Source organism: Bombus flavifrons, chromosome 6 (assembly GCF_040668555.2).
Source record: "Bombus flavifrons isolate JBK064 chromosome 6, iyBomFlav1_principal, whole genome shotgun sequence".
NCBI lineage: Eukaryota > Metazoa > Arthropoda > Insecta > Hymenoptera > Apidae > Bombus > Bombus flavifrons.
In genome coordinates, this window is record NC_138447.1 from 17,008,358 (window position 1) to 17,023,611 (window position 15,254).

Here is a 15,254-nt window from a genome sequence, read left to right on the forward strand (position 1 = left end):
TTTTTCTTGTAAGATTTATAAGATACCCAACTGTTTTGCTTCGCGTTAATTTCTTTCCGTCTTTCATTCCTCTTTAATTGTCGGAATGAGCTCTTTATTGAAATAATCCTTAATAGGGTTGTCTGTTAAAAAATCGATCAACTGCATTTTATATTAATTTTATAATGGTTTGTATAATTTGTATTTTATAATAATTAAAAAATGTATTTAAATAATCATATAAGCACTTATTGGATTAGATTTTAAATGATTGAGTGGCATAATTAATTGCCCACATAGAATATATCTGAAATGTTAAATTTCATTTGAAACTGAATATGTGCACTTTGAAGCGCGAAATAAAAATGTTCCATCAGTCGTTTCTTTGTTCGACGTCAACGTAATATTCAAACAACACGAGGTGGCCCGTGATAATTAAAAATGCAATAAGCAACGGTGAAAGTAAATGCACCGAGTGGAGATGAAAAGTGAGAAGGTCATTGTTCAGGGATAATATGGCGATATTCTTAACTTCTTTTGTCTTTGGCTATTCACAATTAGGCGAACATTTCATTTTTCTGTGGGAAAAGAATTTTATTTCCCAAATGCATCACCCATTGTTAGAATTTAATCTTGAAATTAAGATTAATAAACTGTGGAAGACACAATGTGTGTATTGAAACAATATTATATGATTTTTATTAAACAAAGTTATAGTAAAATACAAGTAAACGTTATGAATGTTGACAGTTGGCTAGTTATTCTCAGACTGACTAAGTGATCCATGGCCCTTGGAAAGATTTTGAATCCCCACTCTCTATACAGTAATGAGTGTGACCTATGTGGATGTCTTTGTGGCGGCACGTGTCACGGAACCTTCCAGAAGCTTCGCGATGCAAAGCGCTATGCCATCAAAGCGCGACACCGACGTGCCGAATGTTCCGTCCATATCCTTATACTTCTTCCGCCGAATTCTCGGAAGAGCATGCACGCGCTAGCTGCCGCGGTACATCTAACGAACGCACGCTAGTGGGGATAGCGCTGGGCAACGAAGGGAATAATCCGATCGGTCGATCACCTCATCTGTACGCGATTAATATCGTTGTATTCCAACACCCATATTCATTAGATTTCTTCCTTTATGAATAATATATACGAACGTGTGTGTAACTCTGTTGTACAAAGAAAATAATTCCACGTGTCTGCATATTGCAAGCCTTTCATTTAAAAACATCTATATATTTATTAGATTCTCTTTGAAGAAATCGCATGTGAATAAACCACGAAAAAATATTTTACAAAATAAACGCACGATTATTATCCTTAAACTGAATCATTGATAGAATATTAGAAAATCTTGAACCTAGAAATTTTTGACGATATACATTTGATATTGATTTACATACTACTTAAAAATCCAGCGAGTTTGGTAAAAAATTTTTATAGTAATCTGCGTGTAGCACATATGTAAAATTTTAATGATATAGCAATAAGCTTTGTATGAAAATTATTTGTTGGTAATTAGAGCGTTGAGTAAAGTTCATTTTTGTTTGGTTTAATTCATTAATACGAGCAATTAATCTATTTCTATTTTTTGTTTATTTTATTTATTATTGTGTAACTCCATACGAGCGCAAACAAAAGAATTAAATATCACAATTATTCTCTAAAATGTAATTCCGTGAATAAAATCACCTACACGTGTTCGGTAGTGCACAATAACGTGTGATTTCGCTCCATCAGGGAAAAACAAACGTTCATCCTTGTTGGAAATTGAACCGTCACGGAAATAACGATTTGCACGGTCGATTGCACCGCAATCGAATTCATACAGGACAACGTGAAAGTAACAACAGACACGATACACAAATCTAGAAAGAAAAGTTGCACCAACTACGAATTAACGGCTTACAAGTTACACGAGAAAAAGACAAAATGTTTGAAATGTTTCTATCACCGACGTTTCTAACGTCTTCTCCGAGGCTTCGACGTCAATGTCAATTTTATCGCGAGGGTAATCAAAACCAATTTAGCTTGGTATTTACGCAGTTCGATCATAAAGCTGCTTTTATAGCGAGGGATAACCAAACTTGCGTTTCGCGGACGAGAGTGGCTAATTCAAAGTTTCAGATTTCCTAACATATATAAATAAACGTGTTCTTCCTACATGAAATGGATGAAGTCAATAAATCGATCGCGTCTGATACGAATAAATTGAAAATTACAAGTGTAGGAAACGTAACACGCACCAGTTAGAATAAAATGTGCTCGCGGAAAATACGCGGCAAGTTGAAATTCACATCGTTACAAAGTTATGGAAACAATCACGAAATTGTTTCGATGAAAGGCTTCCCAAACGGTGTTTTGGATCGTGGAAATATGCACAGGAAAAGACTGTCGATGCGAGTTAAGACTTCTGCCGATTTTTTCGATTTGTCCAATTAAATTATCGCGCGATTGCTGTTTCAAAGCTATTTTTAATTACAATGGTTTAACGATTGTTTGTAAAGATTCGACGTATATAATAACTGGAGAAAAATAAATTATGCAAATGAAGATTCCATTACTTTCTGCGTTAATGATATTGAATTAACTATTGTACTACCAACACGAATCAATTGCCGTGTTGTCGTAAATCGAAATTCATTGTATCGTTGCCACAAACCGCAGTCACAATTTAGAGTGGATGTTTACTTCGCGGTGGACAATAATCGTGATATTCAGTTCTGTTCACGGCTGTTCGTGTAATATTATGTTTTCACATAGCTGAAATAGATACAGATAGACTAATTATATCTAATTCTATAATAGAGTCAATGACCCTAAGGAAATGGGTATTTCTATTATTTAAAAATTAAAATAATACAATATTTTAAACATCACTTCATTTATATCAAGGGGTAAAGAATTTCTCATTTTTTTTCTTAATTATGAAAATTACTATCCTAAAATTTGGCTTCGTGTTAACTATGCCACAGTAATCGGTATTATGGGATTAATTAGGGGAACTTACCATTTGCTATTTTAGGATTTCTCTATAATTACCGATTAGAAGTATTTTAACAAGCCAAGTGCTAGGGAAAAGGTATGATTTTCGCGTGACGCAAGTGAGTTTCTGAGCGAGAGTAAACGAGCCAACAGAGTAAAATTAATGGAAGCTGGGAACAGAGGGACAGCCGTCTTTGATTATTTTGCCTAATCTCGATTCCACCTGACGTTCTACTCCATTCAGATATTTAATCGTCCGCGAAAGAAATGATTACTCCCTCGAGATTTTCGTCCTTGCCTCGTCGAGGTGGTGTCTGCAAGCGCGTAAAGTAAGATGTATTGATCCTTCGTTAATTACTGTGGCCGTTCACGCCCGGTCCTTCGATCTCGGATAATCCATTCCGAAGGCTGGATCCCCTCTGTCTTCCCCCGGTTCTATTCCCCCGATTAAACATCTCGAGAAATTAAAAAATTACACCAAGGAAGAAACTTAGTGGATGATAATTAACATTGGCGCTGCTATATGGTGTGCGCAAATTAACTCAAATTTTGTCCGCACGATGGAAATTTGATATATAACTAATGTTATCAATATTTTTAAAGTGTTTCATTCAATTCCCAAATTAAGTGGAAAAATAGTACCGATGTGGAATTGATTGGGAGGGCAGAATATGCAATCACCGAGATTATATTAGATCTAAAGTAATTAAACAATTTGAACGGAAGAAATTATTTCAAGAAGTAATAACGTTAAGAGATGAAGTGAATTGATGAGAAATTTATTATTCCGAGAAATGTAAAGACGCGGTTATAGGGAACGTAAATGTCTATATTGTACATGTATTTAACTTGTGGAAGTGTCGTTATAGAATTGCATGTGCGACGAATTGTGCATAAAAGAAAATTTGAGCAAGGAACATCTCTGAATCAAAACACGTACCTAACGTACGAAACACTGCCCGGATCATGGGTTTATAACATCTACTCTGACAGGAGCATGTTCAGAGTAGTATAATATAACGGATCGTGACACGGATCTTCTACAACCATACGTAATTTTAATTCAGTGGTATCTGCGATTCTAATGACAATCTTCGAAGAACCCTAAATGAATTCTAAAATGAACCCTTTCGTTGCATTATTAAAATTACGATTAATTTACTACATATATATAAAATATTGTATTACCAGAACAACTATAAGACCGGAATAAAATTAAAAATATACTACATACAAAATATATTACTATTTTTCAGAAAAAAGAGACGATTTAAAAACGACAAGAATTAGAATGGATGTTTTTATGTACCGATACAGTAACGCTTATATTAGGTGAAGTAAAAAGTTCTGAGCGCTTTTTCGCTTTATTTCGACGATGAAATTAACATAGTCAAGATTATTCGATTTAGATTAAATATGCGCCGTTTTGTTCGATTACTTTTGTCCATTTTGAAGGCAATTTCATAATTTCCATGATTTTATCCACATTTTCGACGATTGGCCTACCAGAGCGTGCCTCATCTTCGACGTCCATATTACCAGAACGGAATCGTTGGAACCACCGCTTTGCTGTTGCATTCGATACTGTACTGGGTCCATAAACAGCACAAATTTTTTTGGCCGCCTGCTCCGCCTTTTCACCTTGGTCGTAGTGGTACTGAAGAATGTATCGAATTTTCTCTTTTTTTATCTCCATTTTCGAACGCTGTAACACACAACTGGCTTCACCGAACACAAAACTGACAAAGAACCTTTTTGATGCGTAATATCACCTTGAAATCGGTGTATACTATGACTCGATGCGATGTGCACATCGTGAGATATGGCTCACTAAAGACATCTAGCGAAAAACGCTCAGAACTTTTTACTTAACCTAATATAATTTATATGACTTCTCAATATAACGTACACGTACTTGATGTTTTTATCATACTCTATATTCTTATGAAATGATCGACGGGATAGATAACTTAACTCTTTGCACTCGAGGACTTTTTCGGTCGGGCGTACGTAGCAGCTACTCCGGGTGATTTAGCTTATACGTGACGCGTGTCTTACAGCCAGCGTAAAATGATTTTATATTCAAATTAACTTACAAAAAAAAAAAAAAAACAAAAAAAATAATTGTAAATATAGATAAATTATTGGAATATAATTTTTTTTAATCTTTGAAAATATAGATTTTATAATATTAATTTCGGTATTTCTTTCTGTATGATAATTTATAAAGCATTCACCAAGATGCATTCTTGAATATAATTGACCTCATTTTTCAATAGTTCAAAATCAAGTTAATCTTCATTTGAGCTAATTTCACTTCCGAAAACCATTTTCTTATGGTTTCTAAACTATAATACTTTTGCCATGATCGTCGAATCCGAACTAACGTTGGAGACGTTGTCAGAACCATAGTTTCGCAGTGATATGGGATTAAATATTTTATCTACGTTTTAAAGTCTAACTACTTTACACTTCCTAACAAAGAACACAGAGAGCTAAGGAACCAATTTACAAACCAATATTGCACTTTCATCAATTGGAGATGTCGAAATCTAGCATGAACAGGGACTGCCGCCTCTCGCTCGCCACTGGAGTTGGATCACGGAACGCCGTGGTGACTGAATAACTACAGTTACAAAAATATTCAAAATATTAATATTCCGCCGGAGAATTTAATTTCGATATCGAAGTCGCTATACACCGCTCAATTTTGCACCGGGAAACTACTTATTAAGAGGGATCGACTCATTACGTATTCGCAACGTGACTGAAAATCAAGATGGAGGATGAGAAAGGTACTCTCGAGCACGGGATTCTCTGTTAGAAGATACCAAGATTAGAGGATTTCTCGACAGTTGTCCGAGCATTAGCGTTATTTAAAGAAACTCACGAACTGATGAAACTCAAAGACGGGATATCTCATCGGAAGACGACCAACGTTCAACTATAATCAATTTTCTATACAACTGAAATGTTACACAGGAATTATTATAGATATAAAAATAGAGTTTGTTATTCGTTTGTATTTTGTTAGGTGTTTATTCGACTTCATTTTGTTATTTTATTTCAATTTCTTTTGTATTCTAGTGACCAGCTTTCGCCTACTTTGACAAGAAGTATCGACAAGAAGTTTCTCGAGAGATTTAAATAGAGATTTCATTGATCTCGTTATTTCCTTTGCCTTTACCTTTCCTTTCCACCACTTGAAAGTAAAATTATTTATAACTCGAAAACACATAGCTCCTCCATAGCGTCTTCCGTATATTATATCTTCAAAAGTTAAAGATACGTCTGAATCATTCTAACGCATGTCATATAAGGTACTTGCTTTTTAAACAAATAAGGCAAAATCGTATTCTTCCTACTTGAGACTTTTAAAATTCCCCGAACGAATTTTGAGTTTTAAATTCAAATTTCTTCGTTCCAAAATGCCAAATCTCTAAGTTAGTGAATTTTAAGGTTTTTGCTAATTAAATGGAAGAAAAAATCAAACTGAAATTTGCCGCATTTCCTGTTCAAAGTTACAACACAGTAATTAAATAGTTAGTAGTTGATGCATCGAAAAATCAGTATGCATTAAAAAAAGACCATTACAGTATGCAAAGGCATTTAAAAAAGGATGTATCAATATCATTTGTCTCTACTTTATATTCTGTTAAAAAATGGAAAATATTTCTTGATATTCTTATATACGATATTCCTTGCAGTTTTATCATAAAACTTCCTTTAACCTTTTTCTTCCTCTTTCTTTTCTTGTTTCAAAGAACACACTATTTGAGATGAGAAACAGAGGCACGATTTGTTCGTTTCAATGGCAAAATTCGTTAGAATGTAGGGGTGGCTGGGTTCTGAAGAATTCTAGAAAGAACAATATCATTTCCATCGGTAATTCGGCGATCGATAGCGGGTCTGATCGTTTCGATAGCGTGTCTTGAAAGCGAATGATGAGAAAAATCAGAGCTATGGGTACGAGGGTAAAAAGTTCTCGATTTATCAAAAGTTACGGATTTCTAAAGATATGAAACTCGTGTGTACACGATGAAGTAAATCTAATTTCTTTCCGGATATCCCAGCCACACTTTATCTCGTAACTCAATCTCGAAACGAAGAAATTCTGCCGACATGTGTGTGCAGAGGTTTCTGATGCAAAGTGAGATTAATTATTATGTAATAATTAAATTTAAAATTAATTTTAAATCCAATTTTCATATCCACTTTCGTCCCTCTTTCGATAAATAACAAAATTTTAGCATAGATATGAAACAATAAATCGTGTGTTACATATTAATAAAGATTATTTCATATTTTTCTTCAAACTTAAGAAATCGTTCAATGACAAAAGACGAAACGATCTTCCAAGCAACGACTAGCATTACATTATTTCCTCCATATATTTTCTCAAATGAAATATAAACGAAATTAATCATTTCGTCTACGTTAGATTATTACGTCTACGTTAAATTATCAGTTTTAAATATGCTAAATATTTTTCTTCATTCGTCGTCAACATAATTTCTTACGTTATACAAACTTTCTACGCTGAATATTTTTTTAATCCCGCTTTAATCCTGCACCGTGATGAATCCGTAAAGTCGAAAAGTTTCTTACTACGACGAAAAGAGAACGATTCTTTTACAAGTAAGACCATCCATTCCGAAATCCATCCCTCGTGGAATACCTATTCACGTATACCAAACTAAGGACGAAACTTTCGGACGACCAAAGAAACAAGTAAATTCCCGGTCTTTCGCCGGTATCGAAGATATCGGATTCGACGAAATTAGAATAACTAGAAGCGATACGTATTTCTAAATTTTCGATAGACTGGGCTTTGTAGAGAAAAAGAATCTATCGAAGCAAATAAAGTAGTAGATTTTTGGGCGACTGTGCAATGATGTTCAAGAAAACTCCTTCGACTTTCAAACCCTTTTCATACGTTGTACAATGAAGAATCCGAAGGAAATGGAACGTTTTAAGGACATCTTAAAAACGCAACTCCTGCGTGAACAGGAGGATCCATTGGCAAATGTCGCACGATTGTAGCGTCAACGAGTACGAGGTATAGCGTTAAAATCAAATTAGAATCTTTTTATTATTGTCTTAACTATTGGTATTACGAATAGTGTCTTCGTTCCTTAATTAAAATTTGTTTCGTTTTGAGATTATAATAAACGTATGATAGAATAATAAAAACGGAATTCTTCTTCAAGATTCATCTATCCGCTTAAAGCTTCGTAAATGGAATTCGAAGATTTCATCGGTGATATTCGAACTTTAACCTTTTTCATCCTGTTAAGGATTTCTAGGAAATTGTTTAAAAATCGATAAAATGTTCTCTGATGCTTTCACGGCGCATTAATTTCTTGTTGAGCGCATTAACTTCTTCCTGACTATAATTTATACAACATAAAGATGATATAAGGAAATTTTCAAATTAGAATTACAAAAGGTGGAATACTGATATTCCGTGTGTCATGGTGTACGCTTCATACAGAATGTCTTCGAAATACCACGGCTCATTCGCGAGATAACAGATCATTCTCTTCCTCGGATTAATGGTGTTCCAGAACGGGGAGTTTATCTCCATTATAAGTGTTGAGCCGATAGCTACACTGAATATGTACCTATTCACTTGGCCGTTTCTCTTGGAACTTCACGAATGATAAACCTGGGCTAACACGCCTGTTGCCCAAGTGCATTAATCGATTTAGCAATATATCAATCACCTCAGCTGTCTCTCGTCGCCGAAATTCCAGGCTATCTGTCCCATCAAAACCGCGACAAACAATGATAAGCGATGACAAACTACGAGACTAATTTGATTTTTGATCTAATCATGACGTGCAATTGATCTCGTCACATGCATCCTCGAACTTGCGTACTTTAATTTTATTTGTAACGGAAACTATAATTTAATTATCCTTGTTAATTTTTACCTTTTCTCAAATTTTCTTTTTATTATTCAAATATTCTGTACCAGATATGTTTCACTCGTTCGATATATGCAGAGAAATGTAAAAATCCGTATCAACCCTTGAAACCAGAACCAGAATCCTTAAACTGAATTGACTCGATGAATAATTACACTGTTCACAACGTATCTAATTTTGCAACCTCCGATAGGCAATTTTTGTAGACTTTTGTGAATCAAACAAATTTGCGAAACGTTTTTTCCCTAGAACCAACAATTTCCGAAAAAATCAATTCTGAAAAAGAAATTGCAAGTTCTCAACTTTGCGGATGTTTTGTGCTTTTACAGTAACAGCTATCGAATTGCTGTTGAAACGACAATATACTGCCCGGAATAAAATGATATGTATTATTATTGCATTCTAAACATTTAAATATGTTTGAACAACGATGAAAGTGAAAAGGACACCTAAGACGCACCATTTGTTGCTTAAATTTTTCACTTTATTTCAAAAACTGAAGATGTAGGGGAACATCTAACACCAGTACGCGATACAGCAGATATTTCTTTTGAGGAAAGCATCAAGAAAAACTAGAAAATCATCTTTTGTGTCCAATATAATTCGCGCATTTAACGATTCCGTTATGCCGAATTTTTATATCTTGATAAAGTAAGTCATCTGATGAAATACTACGCGATAACGCGGCAAATAACTTTTGTTTGTTGTTCTAGCCAGAGTTGTTCGATTTTGTAATCAATTAATCAAGCCGAGCAATCAATCAAATCGGTATTTCTGTGTTGCCGTTTAACAAGGACTTTTCAGGGTGAACATGCGCCGCCTCGTTACACGAAAAAGAGGCAAAAGAATGGAGGACACGTTTCAATTCCGAATAACCGAGTTTGATTCCCAGAAAACGAACCGTGGCGAGGGGTTGAAAGCTGACGACTGTAATCGAATAAGAAGAAACACGAACTTCGAAAATTAGAAATTTGTGAGTAAAACACGACGCTAATTGATCTGCAGATGAAATTACAGATTTCAGCTGACATTTGACATAGACTTTTTATAGATTTCAACTTTATCTATCTTCTATCTTCCGTTACATCTTTATTATTTTCAAAGATGTCAATTTCCTTGTTCTGTTATTTTTTAACTTATCCATATTTTCATTATCCTCTCTCCTTGCTTATTATCCTTTCTCCTCTTCATTTTTACGTTTCCATTCTTCATACTCGTCTTGTCATCAACTCTCTTTCTCTCCTTTATTCTCTTTTCTTATCCTTTGGAACTCCTTTTCTTTCCTCCTCTTTATCGTCCTTTCTCCTAGAAACCATTCTCCAGGCAAATGACGTAATGAAAGCGAATACGAGACAGTGATGTCTCAAGACTCAGATGTCTAAGTTTGTCCTAATTAGAGTCTTCGCTTTTATTGTATGTACAGCTATTGTATCAAACGTATTACAATATTTTACTCTTAACGAGCGACGCGTTATCAGTGAGGTGTTAGCGAGATATAATTAATGCAATTACGGTATTCGGCAGATGAACTTACGAAGACAGGTAATCAAGCATCGATGTGTCTCGGGTACGTTTCAGTCGATAACATCGAAAGTTCGTTCACTGTTATCACTCTGTAATTAACGCGTTGTGTAATCAGTTTCCCGATAGAGAACAAACTGGAAGCGCGCCGAATACGAACAACCCCCCAAAAAAAACAGATACATAGAAAGTGATCAAACACGATGTTCCCTATGATGCGAATAAAAATTCTTCTATTTTACATTCATTGGCTTCTAATTCTGTCTCAAATATGAAATGTTAAACGAATTAAAAATAGCTCGACAAAGGTATACTAAATTTCACTGAAATCGTAATACTTTTATAATTAAATCCATATACAGTTCAACTATCTGAAAAGAGAATTTTCTAGCTATTTAGCTTTAATAAGTTTAGAAAGATGAAATAACAAGACGTTTCTCTCATGGAACATCATGAGAAATGGTCGCAGGAAAAAATACGAGCGTAAGAATATGAAACGAAAAAATATATGATGCGTAACAGATACTACGTAAAAGTCAAGGGACGAAATCGACATTTTTTTCATTTTATTCAAAGCATGTTTCATTGAAAGAAATACTTTAAGAGCCTTTCTTTCCACGAATTATGTGTATTCTCATCGGATTTAAGTTTGAATTAATTGCTAATATACGGAATTTCCACTTACTCTCAAACAATTAACACGAATTTTAATTGCACAGGTAATTACACTACTTTGAAAATTAACTATTTCGTTGGAAACACAGATTTATACGATGATAAGTGTTTAAATATCGAATTACGTTGTTGGTAACGTTAATAAAATCTGTACGCTGGTTTCCTTGAAACCAATTAAATCTGTAAATACCTCGATCGATAGTCTGCTATCAATTCGCAAGTTATAATACAAACATCTACAATTGGGAGTAAGTATACCGAATATGCAAGACGTTAATTAGAATGTATCGATTATTTATCGTACACACATCAAAGAGTATGTTGAAAATTCTTAAAACAAATTCAATGACATATCCTAAAAATTTATTTGAAATAGTTAAGAATGAAACAATTTTCCTACCTCTTTTCTCAATTAAAATTAAGAAATTAATCCTCAAGGCCATGTTCTCTCTACTTCAATCAAAATCCTGCAATACTTAGTGAATTTAATTAATAACATGCCATAAATTATCTTCAAAAAAAAAAATATTAGAAATTTTTGAACCGACTCGAATGACTTGTAACAAAAATCGTTCATAATAGTTAAAGACAAAATCGTTTTCCAGATTTTTCTTCGATATTGAAAATCCTTGAAAGCCATGCCTTTCCTAATTCAATCAAAGCCCAATAAACTTCGTTAATTTAATTAATAGTATGCTATTAATTATATTTAATAAATTATGCCTGTTAACAGCAATAATGGATTTTACATATAGCATAGATGGATATTAAACCGCAAAATCGCTCGGCCGCTTCAGAATATACAGAAATCAATATAAACAATTGCTACAACAGGATACATCGGACATCATTTTAGCTTATTTCTGTCATCTAATTCATCGAATAAACCTACAAGTGGTTCCGTGGAATAAGATATCGATCAGAGGCGCATCAGTCTATCAGTAGCTGATTAAACCAATCAACCCGTTAAGTCAATTCCCGGTAACTTCTTGGCATTTGGGAATTTGCAGTCTAAATCCATCACTCTAATCGATATTCGTCGCATCGATACCTGTTAATGTGATTCAAATTTACTATAATCATTTTCATTAATCCATAAGTTACTATCGTTAACAGTTTAATTACAAGAACCAGGTGAATGAACTTCGATCCAATTTGAAATCACCCGCGGCATACGTGAAATTTCTCCTTTTCCTTTGTCTCTCAAGTATAACTTAGACAGTTACAAGGGGCAAAAACGAGACGACGATTCGACCAAATGCGATATTCAACCGAACTGCCAACTCGTTTCATGCTCGTGTAACGAACTAATTAATTGTAAATTTTAGATCCCGTCATCGAAAAATATATGTTACATGACTGGCTGAGAATCATAGTGATTTAAATCGTTCCATTTTTACGTTTATCTTTTATAAAATAGTATTCTGTAATTATCGTTATAAACAATTCCTTATATTTCATCACATCATGAAAAGGTACTACAGTTGAGAACAAAGTTATAAATCAATTACGAAATTAAAGCGACGATTCTCTTAAAGAATCGAAATACGTGATTCAATAAAAAAATTTTCTCAAAACTTTAATTTACGCCGCAATGATTTCCAGCTTGTCGTATATGTAGAAGAAATAAAATTAATTTTTCCTAATAAGAAAGTTTCTTTTGCCAGATATATTTTTACCGATTTGAAAGAAAGGAGTATCACAACAATAGTGGATGGATAACGTGTGGGCGACAGCTTCTACGACTGTGATCATTGAATACCAATGAGGGAGGCTGCGTAAATAGTCCTGCTCCTGCTGTAAACAGCCTCCTCGACTCGATCGAAGTTACGAAAAATTAATGGATGGTCTAGGCAAGGACGAGGATGGAATCGACAATTTCTATTTGCATTGTTTACGACAAGCATGATAGATTAACTTCTGTAAGGAACAGCTTTTGAGCTAACACGTGGCTTAGAGTTTGCCCTGCAAATGACGTTAAAGTATAACACATAATTAGAGAGACTATAGAAGGATCAGATCTAATTATACACGAAAACCAACCGTAGGATTTGTAATAAGCTAATAAATTCGAATAAGAATCTAAGGGACACAGATTTTGGGATAATACCGAAGAATATTAAGAATAACGTTTATGTGTGGTTTTTTGCATCTTTGATTTGCATGTGGATCGTAGAGAATTTTGACGCGACTGTCGCACACCGATTAACGTTCAGAGTTGCTTTAACTGCATTTTGCACTCTCAATATAAATCGAGATATCGCAAAACTTACGAAAGTGCTGCACGTAATCGGTTTAGAATGTACGAACTACATATCTTCTCCTCGAATTAAAATGTTCTGCAGCGTTTTTATGAAAATTTTTTTCCGAGTCATGTAGAAAATCTAACAAGTGTAGAAAATCTAACAAAAAATCCATTGCTGTGCATTTACGTTTTTAACAGCTGTATTTTAATATTTGCGTTAAAAAATTGTTTGTATACTCAATTGTCCACTTCCACGAGGTGGAATCTTTTTAATATAGGTATACACGGATATGTATATTAAAAATGCGAAAAAAGTAGAAAATTCTATGATTCTTTTGGCATAAACATGACGCTTGCACATATTTTTTATCAGACTTTCGATTTTATATTTTTCCGTTTTAAAATTGGAACGACAAATTTTGCCCAGATATTAATTGGACGAGACAATGGAAGATTTAGTCAGGGTATTACAAAATTATAAAAGCTTTTACAACATTCTGTTTTCGGATAGTTCATCCACTCTGGCCCGGAAATAGCACAACGGTCCTTTAATCGAGTTTATCGGTTTTTCTTTTGTGTCGCTTAATCGACTTGATTGTAAAAAGAAACTGCGATAACGAGTTATTAAAATACATTTGTTTGTACAGCGAAATAAGAAAGACGTTCCTGTATGATAGTTTATGCCTTTACATCAATCGATAAAATTCGCCAATTAAAGAAAAACGGTAACTTGCGACTTAATCATGAACGTTGATGCATGTTTAATCGCAATATTCCAACGAGTACATAAGATCTTTGATACGAAGGGTAATTAATGAGTGGATTTATAAACTAAGATATATAACGAATCTTTGAAAATGATGAAACGACTGGATTGAATATTAAGAAAAAAATACATTTAATCGCAAAACTTCTTAATTTTAATATTTCTTAGAATTGTTTTTATACCTTTGTTTTAATATGAAACGAAGGCTGTAATGAAACTCATAAATAGTTACATCAATTAGCATTAAGAATATCCTATTTTAAATAAAAAGATATAGCAGAAGTAACTACTTATTGTAATTGTGGATACACATGTTGGAAATATAATTATTTAACAAAATGTCTTCTAAATGATTAATTCATTCGAGGCGGAATTCTGAAAATGGCATTTATGGCGATTTCATTCTTGTAAATAACAAAAGCCACAGGGAGGTTCTTGCATAAAGTTGTAAATTATGCGAGCAACTGCACACTGGGATTAAGTACTATTTCAGAAGGATTACCACAAGAACTGAGAACGAATAGAATACATCGTATACTTTACCCTTGGGAAAGTTTCAAGAAATTGAAGTGCCTTCCCAACTACGTATCTCTCGCCGACAAAGAACAAGAAAGTGTGCAGAGCGGATGGAACTTCCCGAACAAGAATTATGTACTTCGGAAATGAGAGGACAGTTTCGAGCATCGTTATTCTTTTTACTTCGATTCAAAACTATTCATTCAACGCGGTACAACAAATTTCCGTAAAAAGAGGGAAGCTCTAATAGTTCTTCGGTAAGCCGTTTTATTTTGTATTATTCTAAATATAATTATCCGTTGTATCGAAATATCAATGCAAAAAAATAACGCGCATTGTAGTTCGAAGCACGATCTTCCTTTCCCTTAATGTAATAAATATGTAATTACGTACAGATTAGATATTAATAAAATTTATTAATAAAATTTTTTTTTTTTTAGTTTAACAGCTCGAGCTTCGGCTAAGGAAAATACGACTTATTTACATTTCATGGAAAATAAAACGACTAAAATATATTTTGTTCGTTAATTGCATTAGTCGAACTTTTCCAATATCAAACCCCCAAAATCTACACAGATTTTAGAGAAACATTGCCTACAACTTTGTCAACTGAACGATAGTACAAATTCCATTA

General features: G+C 33.9%; 1 protein-coding gene across 7 annotated transcripts in view; it reads right to left on the minus strand.

Annotated features, from left to right (window-relative positions):
• Window positions 1-15,254, minus strand: part of Sytbeta (Synaptotagmin beta) — a 97,633-nt gene that overhangs the window by 72,437 nt on the left and 9,942 nt on the right. Inside the window, exon 2 of one of the 7 annotated variants that reach the window (XM_069114495.1) lies at window positions 5,484-5,593. The exons of 5 other annotated variants lie outside the window; for them this stretch is intronic. The gene's annotated coding sequence lies outside the window, so the exon portion shown is untranslated. Of the gene's footprint in view, window positions 1-1,678; window positions 1,694-5,483; window positions 5,594-15,254 lie in introns of those variants that run through there. One more of the 7 variants, XM_069114498.1, reaches the window with a different exon arrangement.